The sequence below is a fragment of the Cryptomeria japonica genome, chromosome 11, assembly GCF_030272615.1.
Source record: "Cryptomeria japonica chromosome 11, Sugi_1.0, whole genome shotgun sequence".
Taxonomy (NCBI): Eukaryota; Viridiplantae; Streptophyta; class Pinopsida; order Cupressales; family Cupressaceae; genus Cryptomeria; species Cryptomeria japonica.
The window spans coordinates 238,685,306-238,697,833 of NC_081415.1; the positions used below are offsets into that span (position 1 = coordinate 238,685,306).

The following is a 12,528-nucleotide window of genomic DNA, read 5'->3' on the forward strand; positions in this document are numbered from 1 at the left end:
TTGTAAAGAGGGAGATGCAGTTTATTAATCCTTCCACATTTGCATTAGCTTTTAAAGGCATCTAAACTTCCACAATTCCATGTTAAGCAACATATGCTCAAGCAAATGCATTGTCACATGCATAGGTTTGCAACCACTTACAAATAATCCTCGTATTGTTGCTAGTACTAGATATATGTTTGTTATCCTTTCTTCCTAAAAACTTCATCATCCAGATTCCATGTCCTTCAAATTTCCAGCTTATATGTAATGTTCCTATGATTATTTCCTGTAAATGACAAAATTCTCAGTTTCTTTCCTTCTGGGTGTTTCTTCTAGTTATATTTCTCTTTTTGCTTAGTCTAAATCCTATGAATATCTTTTATTGTTTCATACGTATATTGCAGTATAGTTCTCCCTTTCCTAGAGTGTTTTTCCAAATGGAATGCATATTTGTAAGCAATAGAGTTTAAATAGTCCTCTGATAAACCCCGTGCATGTATTCCCATCTCAATACAGCTTTAGGAAGGCATACAGATTGAATAAGATGGACCTGTACGATATTCAAGCCATAAATGACAATAATAAATTTTTTTTAAAAAAAAAGATACACTTATTAAGAAAAGAAAAAATGCCTATCTTATAAAACACCACTCATCTTTGAGCTCTCATACTTTAAAGTATTTTATGTTGTCATGATGAGGGGGCTTTCTAAATCATCTTTTCAACCATTAAGATTCTTTCTTCAATTATTATTCTACATCTCAATACAAATGGAATTCCTTTCTTTTTCTGTTAAATTTATGAATTGATGAATGACATTTTTTATTTTCTGAATGTTCTGAAATTTTTGAATTCAACATATAAATAATTTATATGATTTTGTACATATAGTGTCACAGTCGTATCATATTGAAGGATTCCAAAAATTGCCAGATCCATATCTGTACACAACTACATGTGCATGCAGTAAGGTTCATAGTTAATACATATCAAAGAAATCCTTCTTGTTTCTGATCCTCTTTAGGATTTCTATTCAAAACAAAAAACTATTGAAGCTGTATTCCAATATAAATCTGCTTGCATATATTAGTCCTCGTCACTTGAGAAACAATCCAAGCAGATACGCCCATAAAAGTTTATATTGCTGACAGAAGATACAAAATTTATCCTTCGTCAAATATGAACACAAATAAAGTGGCATTCTTCCCAATAGCAGAGTAACAGCTCATATAAATTCTTTTTGTCATAAATTTCTGCCCCAACTCCAAGGTCAAAAATTCAAATTCTTCTTAATACAAATGTGGATAAAGTAAGTCAATAGCTGGAGATATACTAAAGCTCGCACCATCTAATGCTTTACTTTTTCATGACTGCAATGTATGCATTCCTTTCTTTCATCATGTCATTGGCCAAAATGTTAATCAACTATTTCTGAATGATCCCAAAATGGATGAGAGATTATACAAGTGGCAAACTAAGAAAATGATGAAATATTTTTAACATGTAGCAGACTGTCATGCACTTGAAATTCACAGTGAAAGAGGAATTAACATATTGATTAAGAAATTTAAATTAAGGATTGACTAAATGGAGAATTGACTGTGAACAAGCAACAAATTACTGATTTTACTTCTAATGATATTTAAAACAGAAAATATATTTTGATAGATCCAAGAACAAATGAAACAGTGAGATATCTTGATAACGATCTAAAATCAAGGTCAAGGAAAACTTTCATGAGTTGTGAATAAAAGGCTGAAAAACTTTGACATTGCACCAGAAAGGTAGGTTGCATAAGCCATAATAGGACTAGTACAAAAGCAATTTAAGATTTAAAGAATAGATTAAGGATTTCACAAATAGAATGGATATCCAGAACAGTCAAGTAAGCTCCCCTGGGGACAAAAAAATGTATGACACTGTTGCTTGTAGGCTAAGTCACAAGGTTTGAATTCGAATTCGAATTCGACAGCCATGAAATTCGGATGAAATTCGACAAGGAAAAAATTCAAAAGAAAATTTCGGATAAAATTCGCCTTCTATAATTTTGTTTATTTTTAAATATATGTATACTTCTAATAAATTATCAGAATAGCGACCCTTGTTGGAGAAAATCCGAGGGCGACCCAGCAGTCGCAGACACCCATGACCCAATAGATACAAAACATATACAAAGAATACCCACGACCAGCTGAGTTGTGTTTAGAGGCGGATAGCAGTGCTTTATAGAGGAAATTCGATTAAATTCGATTTTTTTTATAGAAGTTTGAAATTCGATTAAATTCGAACCTCATCCATGAAAATCACCATATCCTGTGACTTAGCTTGTAGGATAGCAGAGGGTCTCAGTAGAGGAAACCAGACCCATTGGAAAGGAAGGATTAAGTATAAATTGGGAGCTGAATAATAACCATTCAGGGCATAAACTAAGAAACCATAAATGTCCCAATTGAAATTATTTGTAAAATAGCATAACTTGTCAAAAACAGGGCCACAGTGATGGACATAAATACAATTGGCTTGTCAAGCAAGATGCCCAAGGAACATGGCAAGTAAATCTGCAATTAGGATATTGAACCAAGGTCTTCAATGCAAAAATGTCATATCCCTGCCAGTGTATGAGAATCAATTGACAATCATCGATGAAGGATCAAAATGGAATGATCAATGAAAATAAGCAGAAACAGAATTGAAATCAGAACTGGACCGATATTACCAGCAGTGCTAATTAAGGGATAAAGCTGATAGATAAGTAGAAATATAGATCTATGTCTATGTGTTCATGCAATAGAGATACTTGCAGAAATAATTGAGTAATCTTAATGCTCTTTCTAATATAATCATGCAATGGAAGATTCGTATGATAGTCTCTTCCGAATTTAGAGAAACAGGTTGCAAAACAGGAAGGCCAATCACCGTTCGAGTTCATGAGAGGTGAAGACCCAACATACCTGCCATCAAGTATGTCACCCAGTGGGTTAAGCCTCGTGGGCCAAGAGACGTATGTGTGCTCCCGAGCTTGGTGGAGGGAGGTAGTCTTCATATTCTTATCAAGCATGCCAACCATCAGGTGTTAAGCCTCATGGGCTGGGAAGCTGATTAGTGCTCCAAGGCTTGATCAAGGAGGATGGCCAGCCTCCAAGGTGAACTGAGGGATGGAAGGGTGGCCCATCTTCCATTCTCTCACAGTACAAGGGCGACCAACCTTGAGACTGTAGTTTGTAAACGTTTCGACAAATTCCTAATGAGACTATTATAGGAACCTAGTTTGAAAAGGCAGTGACTTATTTGGATTTCAAAATGAATGATGTTTATGGATACCATGGTGTTTACTAATGATTAGTATGATATATGATATTATAGCTTATGATTAATGTCAATTTCCAGTGACTAATATCGTGTACAAGACCTAGACCAGGTTTTCTCTTATAAAGGGCATTTAAATTGGTAAAGTTATATTCTTAAATGTATTGCATTTCTTGTTTTTAATTAAAATTGTGGTTTTAGGGCAAAATATAAGAATATCCCCAAAGGCGACATTACAAAAAATAAAGGAGAATACAATGCAACAGAATATAACTCAGTATGCAAAAGCAAAAATTATGTACATGAACAAGGTCATACAGGAAAATCATTGAAAAAAACAACAAAAGAGTAAGGTAGAAATAAAATTTAAAAAGTACGGAAACTACTAAACCAAACAAAAGGATGAACAGATTATTACTTATAATGTTCTATCTGCAAAGATTGATCAATGATCACAGAGACAAAATAAAAGAAGAATAGAAATTTGTGAAGAATAGGAGCATTATGTTCCCTTTAAGCAACAGACCATGAAGTAGGTTCCTGAAGACATTATCTTGACTCGAATGTCACCTTGATGGAGTCACCATAGACTAGTTTCACTGAGAAGACTAAAAGGAAGCTAGACAATGATATCCATAATGATCTAGTATCAGCCTATACATCACCCTGTAGAGGAGCTAGGGACTAGGGACTGTCAGAAACAGTGTATAAATATAAAGTTTCAAAAAGCAACCTCAAGATGTCTACAGATAAAGAATTGCAGAACATAACTAAGGACAAACATATAGAAAATAAATTTTTTTGCCAAAAATAAAATTCCTTTCATTTTTAAATTGAATCAGACTATCAGTTAATAACTAAGTTGTCAGTTCTGGTATGAGGTAAGGTACAGGTAATGGTTACATTTGGGTACAGTTGTATAAAATGTGTGTTGCATGTATGTGTGTGTGTGTGTGTGCAATGCTCCCCCAAGTTTCAGGAACAGAGATGGCTAGGGGCAGAGGCACATGTTTCTAGTACAAAGGTACTTTTGGGCCATTTTTTAGGGGATGGCTACTAAAAAATAGGGAAATTTTTAAAAACATAAAGAAATTTCAAATATTCATATCATAACATTGATAAATCAATCATCATAGACATTGTAGAAGCTTGATACAAAACATTAGACTTCAATTGAGATTTCACATGAGAATTGACACAAATTAACAAAATTCAAATGCTTTGATTGTCAATGTGCATACATATTATACAAGAATTATAACAAAATGCCCAAAGAATCCAAGTTTCAACTATAAAATGACAAAAACATAGAAAATATATGGCTGTTCCTAATCAGAAGATGCTACTAGTAGGTCTGTAACAAAATCAAAGCTCGAGTTTGAGTCATTGCTAGTATAAGTGGCTGTCTCAACTTTCAAGCAATGGAATCCCAAGTCCCCAAGTCCCCAAGTCCCCGAAACATTTCAAGGACAAGGTTATTGAGGCAGGGGACATGTCCCCGGTGAGCACTAATATTTTATAATAATAATGACACTTGCATCTTTGATAGTATGATACTTCTTCATTGATCGAAGATATTATGATCATTCTAAAGATAATTGCCTAAGTTGTCAGTTTTGGTTTCCACTCTTAGAACCCCTTATTGTAATCAAGTTTCTTATGTTACAAAAGATCCCAATAACAAGTGGGGGCTACTGGTGGAGACCCTAAAAGAGTTGAAGGGCAACATGCCTCCTGGGGATATGGAGGTAATGGCCCTGGACATGAGGGTCTGGGCGAGATGCTCGCAATAGAGTTGAGGCAAAGGCCCCACCAACAAGCCCAAAGTAAGGCTTTTGAAACCATGCAAACCTTCATGGCACACACCATTTTCACAATTTTATCACTTAATGGTGAAATTAAGTAATTTGCAATTGTTCTACTTTAAAAAACCAGCAACCTTTCAAAATGCAAAAATGACATAGAAAGAATGAAATTATGTGAAAGTGTTGTGTTTGTCAAAGAACAAACATAAGAGTGTATTTAGAGTTTAGGGTGCTTTTCAAGGTTTTTTTTAATTTTTTAGTGTTAAAAGGATTCATTTTTAATAGTTTTCAAGGCATTTTAATTAATTTTTGCCCATTGGGGCGTTTAGGAGTGTCTGAGAGCAAGCAAAGAGCGCCCAAAGAGCAACAAGATGGGGTTCGGGAGAACCTACCAACACAGATTAATAGGGCATGGCTTAGATAATGATTTGAACCTCACTGCTGAAGTGGGCATATTCAATATCTCCCTTGTCAAAAGGGGTTGCAGATTCATCGAGCATGACCTGAATCTGAAGTGAGGGAGTTGCGAGTGTGACTATGGCATATCATGACAAGTTATGGTGGTTTAATGTGTGTCTATGTGTGTGGGGGTGGGCGGTTATACATAACTATTGAGCTTCAAATAGAGTGTGTGTGTGTGTGTGTGTGTGTGTGTGTGTGTGTGTGTGTGTGTGAGAGAGAGGTTACATAACTATTGAGGTTCAAATAGTGTGTGTGTGTGTGTGTGTGTTTTGAGTGTGTGGTTACATAACTATTGAGGTTCAAATAGTGTGTGTGTGTGTGTGTGTAGAGTGTATGGTTACATAACTATTGAGCTTCAAATAGTGTGTGTGTGTGTTGAGTGTGTGGTTACATAACTATTGAGGTTCAAATAGTGTGTGTTGAGGTTCAAATATAGTGTGTGTCTGGTTACATAACCATTGAGGTTCAAATTGTGTGTGTGTATGGGGGGGTTACATACCTATTGAGGTTCAAATAGTGTGTGTGTGGTTACATAACTATTGAGGTTCAAATTGTGTGTGGTTACATAAATATTGAGGTTCAAATAGTGTGTGTGTGGGGTTACATAACTATTGAGGTTCAAATTGTTTGTGTGTGTGGTTAGATAACTATTGAGGTTCAAATTGTGTGTGTGCGCGAGGGTGCACGTGTGTGTGTGGATGTGCATGTGCATGTGCGTGTGTGTGCATGTGCGTGTGCGTGTGCGTGTGTGTGTGCGTGTGCGAGTGCGTGTGTGCGTGTGTGTTGACATAACAATTGAGGTTCAAATAATGGATGTTAGGTTGCCTTCTTGTACATGTGGCAATCATTCTCCCAAATAGAGGTCATAAGATAAAGACTACTGATGTAGTGTAAGTTGTGGATACAATAGGCATGGCACAAAGGTCTAACATGGTGTCTGAACCATGAAGAAGGTGTTAGTGTTATGCACCAACTTGTATGGTCTTGTGTAGCTACATCAAACTAGATAGCACCAATCTTCTAGCATGGGAGTGTGAAGCTAGAGCATTCTTGTGATGACACAACATCTATGTTTATGCAATGTAGTATGGCAACGAGCTATCCACCAAGTCTAGCATTGCGAGGGTAGGCACTTGACCTAACAAGACTTGGCAGAGTTCATTTGCCCATTCTTTGGAAGCATCTAAAATTAGCAAGGGAAAATAAGTACAAAGCATTGAATTTGGAGACAGAGATGACTAGGGGCAGTGGGCCATGTTTCTAGTAAAGGGGTACTTTTGGGGCATTTTTTAGGGGACGCCAGGGGATAGCTATTAAAAATAGGGAAAACTTTAAAAACATGGAGAAATTTCAAATATTCATATCATAACATTGATAAAGTAATAATCATAGATGTTGTAGAAGCTTAATACATAACATTAGACTTAATTGAGATTTCACATGAGAATTGACACAAATTAACAAAATTCAAATACTTTCAATGTCAATGTGCATACATATTTTACAAGAATTATAACAAAATGTCCAAAGGCTCCAAGTTTCAACTATAGAATGACAAAAACATAGAAAATATATGGTTGTTCCTAATCAGCAGATGCTATTGGTAGGTCTGTAACAAAATCAAAGCTCAAGTTTAAGTCACTACTAGTATAAGGGTCGTCTCAAGCAATGGAACCCCAAGTCCCCAAGTCCTCGAGTCCCCAAAATGTTTCAGGGACAAGGTTATTGAGGCAGAGGGCGTGTCCTGAGGAGCACTAATATCTTATAATAGTAATGACATTTGAATCTTTGATAGTATGATAATTCTTCATTGATCAATGATATTATGATTGTTATAAAGATAATTGTCTAAGTTGTCAATTTTGGTTTCCACTCCCAAACCCACTTATTGTAATCAAGTTTCTTATGTGACAAATGATCCCAACAAGAAGTGGTGGCTAGGAGTGGAGACCCTAAAGAAGTTGAAGGGAAACACGCCTCCTAAGGATCCGAGGGTAATGGCCCTGGTCATTGGGTTCTAGGCGAAATGCTCACAATAGGGTCGAGGGAAAGCCCCCACCAACAAGCCCAAAGTAAGGCCTTTTAAACCTTCATGGCACACACCATTTTCACAGTTTTATCACTTAATGGCGGCAAAATTAAGTTGTTTGCAATTATTCTGCTTAAAAAAACCAGCTACATTTCAAAATGCAAAAATGGCATAGGAAGAATGAGTTTGTGTGAAATAGAATTGTGTTTGTCGAAGAGCAAACATAAGGATGTATTTAGGGTTTAGGGTAATTCTAAAGGTTTTTTTTATTTTTTTAGTGTTAATAGAACTCATTTTTTAATGGTTTTTTAGGCATTTTAATTATTTTTCGCGCGTTGGAGCATTTAGGAGCGCTTGCGAGTGAGTAAGGAGAACCTTGCCACCATGAGTTCATTGTGGGGCAAACCCAGAGTGGCAAGAACACTCCTGGGATGCTTTCGTTGCCGCTCCCAGACCCAAGCCATTTCAATACAAGAACATGAATGGGTTCAGAAGAATCTGGTGACGCAAGTTAATAGGACATGGCTTAGATAATGATTTGAACATCATTGCTCAAGTGGGCATAATCAATATCTCACTTGTCAAAAGAGGTTGCAGAGTCACCAATCATGACCTCAATTTGAAGTGAGGGAATTATAGGAGTGACTGTAGCATTCATGACAAATTATGGTGGTTTACATGTAATCATGGAAATCATCCTTAAATATGGAATTACCGAAAGCATTTAAAGAAAACAAGAGTTAGGATTCTTTCATTTTGTGATGGAGATGAGATCAAATAGGAAGATAATTTTGCATTTCATGAAAATCAATGCAAAATATAAGAATTAGAGATTGGAGTCCAGGAAGAGAATGGAAACAAGAAGGAAAAAGAGATATGGCAATTCTACTCTTCTTAATGATAAGGGTGAACTGGATCACAAGAAGACTGTGGGAACAACACCCCAAACTATGAAAATCTAGATGTGTTATAAGCTTAAGCAATATTGACAATGTGTCAAAACTAATCATAGAGAGATGGGCAAAAAATATAGAATTGAAAAAAAAAATTGCATGAGTTCACGTGTTTTGTATATGACATACTCTCAAGAAAGATGTACAGTTATAGATATGTATGTATGGTTACATAACAGTTGAGGTTCAAATAATGGATGTTAGGTTGCCTTCTTGTACATGTGGCAATCGTTCTCCCACAGAGAGGTTACATGACAAAGAGTATTGATGTAGTGTAAGTAGTGGATGCAATATGTCATGGCACAAAGGTCTAACATGGTGTGTGAACCATGCAAAAGGTGTTATATGGTCCAATGTAGCTACATCGAACTAGATAGCACCAATCTTCTAGCATGGAAATGTGAAGATAGTGAATTCTTGTGATGACACAACATCTATGTTTATGCAATGTAGGATGGCAATGAGTTATCCACTAGGTCTAGCATTGTGAGGGTGAGAACTTGACCTAAGAAGACTTGGCGGAATTCATTTGTCCATCCTTTGGAGGCAATGTTTCCCATTGCATCTACAATTAGCAAGGGAAACTAAGTACAAGGCAATTGAAGGTTATACCATTTATCCCGATTGGTATTGTCTCACCTTAACTATTCAAAACATCTAATGTATACCATTGTGGGTATGTGTCATCATATTTTGAATGATTTGGTCCTCTAGATTGGATAAAATGTTTAGAATCCAAATCCAAAACGATGTTGAATTACTAACAACTTGAGTAGATGTGGAAAATATAGCTTACCAAATTCCACATTGAATATTAGAAGAGCCCAATATGGTGGTAGATCAAGAACAATGCCATTATCTCTAACTACATGTATAATGACATAAGAACCATGATGTAGAGGCTTGATTTTTAGATGCGGACCCATAAATTGCTCCTTCAAAAGATGCATTGTAATGTCCCCTTTTTGTGAAAGCCCTAATTTAGCCCTAAATAACAATTCCCAAATGACCAAGAGCAAGGTTAGAGATATCTTTCACCTGGTTGAGGCCCTGCAAAACATGTTAGGAACCCATCTACAAAAATAATTCATAAAGCAGATCTTTTTCATTAGAAATCATTGAAGCATATAGCAAAAATATCAACTTAATCATAAAATATCTCAAATATGTTTGAGGAAGCTCAACCATAGGAGAGCTAGGATAAGGTGACTCAATAGAGTGTCCTAGAAATTCCCTACCCTAGGCCCAAGAGTGGATATACCATCCCTCTTCGTATGAGGTGGTGTACCTAGTGAGGTGTCCTATACCCGTTCCCCCTCATCTTGCCATCCATTTCCCACTTCCTATGATTGGACTTCTTGGTATATTAATTCACCATGACAAGGGGATGAATATTCACAATAGGGTGCCTCAGAAGTCCATACCTTCTAAGCCCAAAGGCAGTACCCATTGTACCCCCTCAGCCTCTAGGACCATTCGGTCACTACCATGAGGTAGTGTACATAGAAGAGTACAACATCATTGTTCCCCTCCTTGTAATCCCTCATTACCTCTACCATGGTTGAAAAATAGAATATGAATAGAACATCCTATATTATGTCACATATTTAACAGTCACAAGCTACAGCATATTATTAATCAACAATGAGTAGATAAAATCCATCATGTTATGTACAAAGAACTCATAAAATCTGCTATTTTCAGTTCTTAAGCTCTTCTCCTTAAGTCTGCTCTAAATCTACATGATATTTATTTTCTTAATTCCCCCCCACTTCCTTGTCTTACCTTCCTTTAATATCTCATTACACCTCTTCTTTAAGGGAGGCAATCTTTCACAAAAGGTTGGCCTTGCTTATTAATAGATTTAATTTAATTTTGTTTTATTTTATTCCTTCCAAGTCAGCCAGCATCAAGGGGTCGGCCCACTTAAATTAAATGCAATTTTATTAAATGCAATTTCATTTATTTTGAGTTGGCCCTATCACTTTAAACGCACAACATTATTACTTACTAACGCCTGAGTCAACCCTATCATATTTGTTTTATTGCTTAAATTCTATTTATTAAAGATGCAATTGGTTTGTCTAAGTCTCCATGGCAGGGGGATGACATGCAACAAGACTTTTTCACCTACCTTGAACTTGTGAGGTGTGCAATGACTATAGTGGCACTATTTGTAGTTTTACTATTAGTGCAAGAAGATATGTTGAATCTACTAGCGAACATGCTAGGTATGTTGTAGAAACTTCCCTGCCTTGTCCAATTCCTTCTATTGTTGCAGAATTAGGTGCTATGAAATAGGATATGTTAAGTGGCATTATCGGGATAGAAACAAAGATATGTCTATAATAGATTACACCTCATAAAATTGTTTGAAGTTATGTTGTAGGCATATTGCATGAGTGGATGATTGTTGTCCCAAATGCATGGGTGAGCACTAATGTACACACGCAACAAATGGGCAATGGAAGGATTGACGAACTCTATTGCCTACCTTTCTAGGGATAAAATGTTGTAGATTGGACCCATTGTGTATCTAACATCTCCCATGTATCTTGTCAAAAATAACTTACAAACACCTTGGGTCACAATCAAGCATAAAGAATGTTTAAAGTTTAAAATGCATCTGTTGTCATTTTATGACACCCTTGGTCCATCAGTGAGAACCGATCAAAGATATGTTAAATGGACCAGTTCTGCCCCAATTGATCAAGCGTCAAGTCGAGGAATCAGGAAAATGCTTAAGTGTTTTTTTGTCATGGGTTGGACTTTGGGCCTTCTCCCCTTGCATCTTGCCTTCAATACCCATTGTGACCATTTCACACATCACCCCATCACAAATGGGGACCCAACTCTTTTGCTTTCAGTTTTAGGTTTTCATTGCTGAGAGTGATCCTTTGAATGAAGAAGTTTGAGTTGATCTCACATTCGGCATTTTTAGATAACAATGATTTACATTTTTTGCTTGCTTTAATGGAAATGAAATGTAAATTTGGCCAAGGCAAGTTGGGTTTTAGAGGTCAACATTCTTAGGGAAAAGGAGCTGAAGTTGAAATTATCATGAGAGGCTGGAAGCGAATCAGATCAAGACAGCGAAAGGTGGCATTTTAGAGGACTTCCATTGACCCCTCAAATGTGCGACTTAAGCATTTCAAGCATTCCTTTGACCCTTTGAATAAGTAAACCAAGGTCTTGCATTGCATTGCTTTGATTGAGATCATTGTTTGTCAAGTATGTTGCTAGGAAGTTCAAGCAATATCAAGTGTGGAAGGATTGATGATTTCCTTTAATTGCCTAGATCAGCAACTTCAGATTTTGATGATTTCCTTTGATTGCTCATTGCCTAGATCAGCGACTTAAGGTTTTTGATCATTTCCTTTGCCTCCTCCAATCAGTGATCTTAGATGTCTCATTTCCTTTAATGATTTGAAACAGCGAACTAAGCAATCCTACTTCCAATCAAGCTTCCAATGGGCGACTTGGACATTTTGGATTTCATTTCCTTTGAGGGTTCAAATGTGCGACTTAAGAGATGAGTGATTTCCATTGCCCCCTCAAAAGAGCAACTTTAGCATTTCAAGAGATTTCCTTTGCCCCCCTAAAAGTGCAACTTAAGGATGATGTGATTTCCATTTACCCCTTGAAAGTGCAACTTCAGAGATTGATCACTTCCTTTGCTATGCCAAATGTGCGACTTAAGGATGAGCGATTTCCTTTGACCCCCAAAATGTACGACTCAAGGAAATATCGTTTTGTAAAGAGGAAACATTGAATTCGCACCACCTTGAATGGGCCCATGATATTAAAGGAAAAACATTTTATTTAAATTTGAATTTGAATTCACAAGTCGGCCTTTTGTGTTTAATTGCAAATCATTTAATGGTGATCACAAGTCGGCCTTGTGATGAGGTATCACACCCTTTCAAACATCTATAAAGTTGTGTTGATCATTCCATTTGATCAACAAAAAATCGATATTGCAAGTTCTCTT

At 36.4% G+C, this 12,528-nt stretch overlaps 1 protein-coding gene across 3 annotated transcripts in view; it reads right to left on the minus strand.

Annotated features, from left to right (window-relative positions):
• Window positions 1-12,528, minus strand: part of LOC131064012 (probable protein phosphatase 2C 59) — a 36,313-nt gene that overhangs the window by 8,291 nt on the left and 15,494 nt on the right. The window contains exon 2 of one of the 3 annotated variants that reach the window (XM_057998025.2): window positions 142-268. The exons of the other annotated variants lie outside the window; for them this stretch is intronic. The gene's annotated coding sequence lies outside the window, so the exon portion shown is untranslated. The remainder of the gene's footprint in view (window positions 1-141; window positions 269-12,528) is intronic. 3 annotated transcript variants of the gene reach the window in all.